General features: G+C 37.6%; 2 long non-coding RNA genes across 2 annotated transcripts in view; both read right to left on the reverse strand.

The window, feature by feature from the left end:
• LOC118599980 overlaps positions 1-5,463 on the reverse strand; it is an 80,110-nt gene that overhangs the window by 31,360 nt on the left and 43,287 nt on the right. The window lies entirely within an intron of this gene.
• On the reverse strand, positions 2,276-3,393 carry LOC118599979. Its single transcript, XR_004949536.1, has 2 exons — positions 2,607-3,393; positions 2,276-2,528 (listed from the first exon to the last, which is right to left on the reverse strand). It is a non-coding gene; the product is annotated as an uncharacterized LOC118599979 (long non-coding RNA).

Consider the following 5,463-nt stretch of genomic DNA (forward strand, 5'->3'; position numbering starts at 1 on the left):
AAAAAAAAAAAAAAAAAAAAAACGTGTGTGTGCTCCGGACTTCAGGTCTGCTGCAGAGACATCGCCGAAATGCCCTCAGGTGAGGATTTTCTACAGACCAATCAAGGGTCTGCTGTGATTTCATGTCACCGTTTAGCATCAGCTCAGCTTACTTGAAGCCATAACTGGGTTACAACTAAAAATAAAAAAGCACCTGATACCAGTTGTGCTTGCCTTAAGCAAATAAAGGCCAACAGCAGCTGGTCCAGCATAATCAGCAGCAGCTACTCCCTCATGGCTGAACCTCTGGGTAACTGAGAGACCCAGAGTCCCTCTTCAGAATTTGTGTCTCAGCCTACATGCAGCACCGCCTACATTAAGACAGTAATTAAGCCACCACTATGCATCCTCCTTCACTATCACATTCATATCCTGTAGTATGTGTCGTTCACTGCGTGAAACTAACTCATTGCAGTAAAGAGTCAAATACATGCAACTAAAATAGGTGGACTCCCAACTGAGTCATTTCTTCAGAGTCAAAAATATTTCACCAAAGAAGTTGAGAAAATCAAGACGGTTGTTACCAAAAGTCAGACTTTGAGACAAATGAACTACACATCCCTCCCACACTTCACCCTGAACTGACTCCTGTGTTGATGCATTAGTCACATACACACTGTATAGGTGGAGGGTGGAGGGTGTGTCTTGCAGATCCATTGAGGCTCAAGCGAGCACCATGAGGGACATCATTGTTAAGTATTGGTAAGGATAATGTAAGTCATATGCACTTATGATGAACAAGTGATGCTGTGTCCCATATGTTGCACACTAGTTATTGATAAAGTGCAAGTACCGACCCCATACTGAGATCACCCAGTAGCTGCACACATGGGGTGTTTAGGTGGTACCGAGTGTCATAAGAACGCCCACACAAACTACACTCTGATTGTCTAATTTCCTAGATAACGCACTTATCCCTTGAACATCGCTAACGGACTCCTTGAGCTACATTTGCGGGGTTATTATTTATTTTATTGAGTTATCCGTGCTTCTGTTTGGTGCAGTGTGATTCACGTGTTGTTCCTCTATCCCACTATCCTCCGGAAGAACGGCAGAGATTTCAGATTCCAGGTGGATTGTTTGTGCTCCTGTTCTTGGCCGTGGACCACGCCTGTGGCTCGTCTTGGCTGTGGATCTTGCCCCCGCCTATCCCTCAGTCTTATCTGACTGAACTCTATTTAGATACATTGTTATACAATTAATTAAGCTAATTCTTCTTTAATAGTATCCCTGCATCCCTAAGGTTCCTCCCTTTTTTCCAGAATCAGGTTTTTTAGGAGTTTTCCTTGCCAGGAAGGAGGGTCTAAGGAATGGGATGACCAGTTTTATTTAGTCTGTTTAGTTTAGCAATTAGCTATTGTTTATAATTCATGACCGACCTTCTTCTGTACAATTACCGGCACAAATTCAATTGAATTTTTTGTTTTTATTGTTATAATAAGGAAATCATATACTGAACCAAAAACAAAAATATGATCCAAAAATAAAGGTTTGAATCAAAGAGTGTCAACATATTTTCCTAAGTTTTCTGTTTTGCTTTTCAACTTTGGAAGAGTGGTTAAGTAGGTGGTTTTCTATTTTTAAAAAAAGGAAACATATTTTAAATCAATGTTTGTTTATGGATAAAAATTTGAGAAATACCTGTGTGTGAATCCTTAAATCCTTAATTTCTGGTCGTGACACATTTACTGACCTTTACTTGACGCCGTGAAGTCCTCGGTTTTAAGCATCGTGGTCTCAGTACGATGACTTTAGAACTCCATATTACTTGGTGGGAAGCATGAAGTGGGCTAAAGTTACGGGCTGGTACAATTAAAGGCAACATTCCTCTCCTCCATTGAAACGGTTGCCGTGGTAACCAGTCCCACCCGAGACAGTGCTGATGACATCTGAAAAGGCCTGAAATTTTACAACAGTTTCATTCAAGAGCGAACAAAGAGGAGAAATGCTACAGTCACATGGGAAAATGTTTCCACCACAAACTACTGTTTGCACAGTCCCTGTCCTCCTGATCAGCAGCACATTAGATGCTTCTATCGTTGATGTTGCATTTAATAATGAGTCTGTGGTTCAGCAGGCAGAGTAGGCAGGAGACGGGAACATTTTGGAACTCACAGTTTCTCTGAAGATAATACAGTTTTTAGTGGCAACATTCAGAGATCCAGATTTTTTTCTCTTTTTTTTTGCTGCTGTTTTATTTCAAAAGCCACTTACTTTTGTAGAGCACAGCATGTACAAGCTATTAGATTCTGGCAAATATAACACCTTTGCTAACACAAAAAAAGAAAAAGAAAATGTGATCCAACAGTTCACCTCTGACTGCTAATACGCTGTAAAGCAAAAAAAAAAGTACCTGCGGTGCATCGGCTTTTCACCACTCTGCAGCACTATATCAATGTTTGCCACTTGTCTGGATTTAAGACTTGCGGTGAGTGGGGCCCAGATAATAGGGCGAAGAGTATTTTCTCTGGCTGCCACAGAAAGCCGCTCTAAAAGAGAAAAAGAAGCTACACTTAGGAGAGATCAATACCCGCTCTGACCAAAGTGAAATGGATGGCGCGTCTGACCTGCGTAACTTGTTGGAACAAAAAGTCGTCGGGCCATTATTGGAGCATTCGTGCAAGACGACCACAAGAAGAAAAAGCAAGGACAACGTGTGGACAAAAAGACCTCCTGGAGAGAACTCAGCTGTGGTCATAACTCCATGAGCTAAACAGGCATAACTCAGACAGAAGTAGAAAAGTCATGAATGTGTTGCATGTTTTATTACAAATCTTGCATAAGTTGCAGAAAGTGCACAAAGAGTTTGAATAATTTCACGAAAAAACATTAGCTGATCCCACCTTAGCCAAAAAAGCTAACACATTACTAAAATGTTAGCTTAACTCAGAATTAGCCAAAAAAAAAAAGCTAGCACGTCACTCCATGAACTAACCATGAATAATTCAGACAGAACTAGAAAAGTTGCACTACCTGGGATAAGGCTAGTGTGAATGCTTTTTGCTGAATATGATTGCTAGAGGTCCTGGAGCTGTTTGCTGAAGATGCTAAAGGCATTTATTTGTTAGCCTAAATCAGAATTAGCCGCCCAAAAACCTTAGTAGATGTCAAATTAGCCAAATAAGCTAACATGTTACTAAAATGATAGCTTAACTCAGAATTAACCCGAAAAAATTGAGAAGATTTCAAGTTAGCCAAAGAAATAAAGTAACACGCTGCCAAATTGTTAGCTTAACTCTAAATAATTCCAAAAAACATCAGTAAATGCCACCTTAGGTAAAAAAGCTAACTCAGAATAAGCCCAGAAAACCTCAGTAGATGTCAAATTAGCTGAAAAAGCTAGCACATTGCTAAAATGTTAGCTTAACTCAGAATTTGCCAGAAAACCCCTAGAAGGTGCCAAAAAAGCTAGCACATTGCGAAAATACAATTGCTTTTTCAAAAATGAGCCCAAAAAACCTTAGTAGATGCTAAATTAGCCAAAAACGTTAGCATGGTGTTAAAATATTAACCAAAGTCAAGAAAAGCCCAAAAACTTCGGTGGATGCTAAATTAGCCAATATCCCTAGCATGTTGCTAAAAAATTAGGTAAACTCACGAATAGCCCAAAATACATAAATAGATGCCAAATTAGCCAAAAATGCTAGCACATTGCTAAAATCCTACCTTAACTTTATGCTAGCCCAAAAAACCTCATTAGATGCCAAATAAACCAAAAACATTAGTCTGGTGCTAAAATATTAGCTAAACTCAAGAATAACCTAAAAACCCCCAGTGGATGCTAAATTAGCCAAAAATGTTAGCATGTTGCTAAAATATTAGCTAAACTCAAGAATAACCCAAACAACCTGAGTGGATCTAAATTAGCAAAAAAATGTTAGCATGTTGCTAAAATATTAGCTAAACAAAAGTATAGCCCAATATGAAACCTCACTAGATGCCAAATAAGCCAAAAACATTAGCCTGGTGCTAAAATATTAGCTAAACTAAAAAATAACCTAAAAACCCCCAGTGGATGCTAAATTGGCCAAAAATGTTAGCATGTTGCTAAAATATTAGCTAAACTCAGGAATAACCTAAAAACCCCCAGTGGATGCTAAATTAGCCAAAAATGTTAGCATGTTGCTAAAATATTAGCTAAACTCAAGAATAACCTAAAAAACCTGAATGGATCTAAATTAACAAAAAAATGTTAGCATGTTGCTAAAATATTAGCTAAACTCAAGTATAGCCCAATATGAAACCTCACTAGATGCTAAATTAGCCAAAAACATTAGCATGTTGCTAAAATATTCGCTAAACTCAAAATTAGCCTTAAAAACTTAGTAGCATTAATGTCCTTAACATGTTGAAGGATTTGGTACCAAACTTACATAATTTGCAGGAATTGCAAAAATATTTAAAGAAATACTTGAAAATAAAATAGCAAAATTTGGCCTAAAGTTTCAATAATTCCGTAAAATCTCCAAAATTATGTAAGTAAAAACATGAATGTCCTGAACATGCTGAATGTTTTTGATAGCACAAATTTGAGAAAAATCCTATTCATGTTCAATGAGGATAAAAAAATTGCATAAATTGCATAAATTCTTAAAAACCATAAAATGTACAAATACCTAAGGTACAAGTATGAATGTCCTTAACAAGCTTACTGTTTTGATACCAAGAATGCAGAAATTGCTGAAAGTGTGATTACATTTTTACAAATATAAAAAAAATTGAAGAATAAATAAGGAATTATAATAATAAAGAGAGACGGGATCACTGTAGTGTGAATGCTTACAAAGCATTTACCCAATTAAAAGACATCTTTATTGAAAAAATGATGTGAATGATATTGATGACAGAAGATAATCATGCAAATTTGTACAAGGCCAACTCTGGAGAGAATAGCTCTGATCATATATTACCAGAACACTCTGTTGAACGTAATGCATTGATGCCAAGCTGAGAAATTATGTCATAATTGATTTGAATCAGCCTCTTTGTGTAGCTTTTATTAAACATCCTCATTGTATTGATCAGATGAAAATGTACAATTGCCTCGGTGGGGCATAAGAGAGGAATCGCTCAGGGGAAACGACTGTAATTAAGAACCTGCCAAAAACCATTAAACTTCTAAGTAGCTCAAGCCACTTTAGCTTGGAGTGCACAGCCTCCAACAGTCCATTACTTTGATCTGCGGGTCACCGAGGAACAACACTCAATACGTAGGCAACAGTGATGAGTTGGATCTGCTTCAGTTCCGTCGAAATCCATGATTTCTTTATTCTTTTTTTTTACAGTAGATCAGCTGTAATTTCTCAGTACGATGGAAAAAGGAGATAAAAATAGCTTAAGAGTGTCACAGTGCATCACTTCAGTAAAACAGCTTTGCAGCTCAGTGGTGACAGAATAAATGAATTCAAAGCACTAACTCCAAAA

The sequence above is a fragment of the Oryzias melastigma genome, linkage group LG17, assembly GCF_002922805.2.
Source record: "Oryzias melastigma strain HK-1 linkage group LG17, ASM292280v2, whole genome shotgun sequence".
Lineage (NCBI taxonomy): Eukaryota > Metazoa > Chordata > Actinopteri > Beloniformes > Adrianichthyidae > Oryzias > Oryzias melastigma.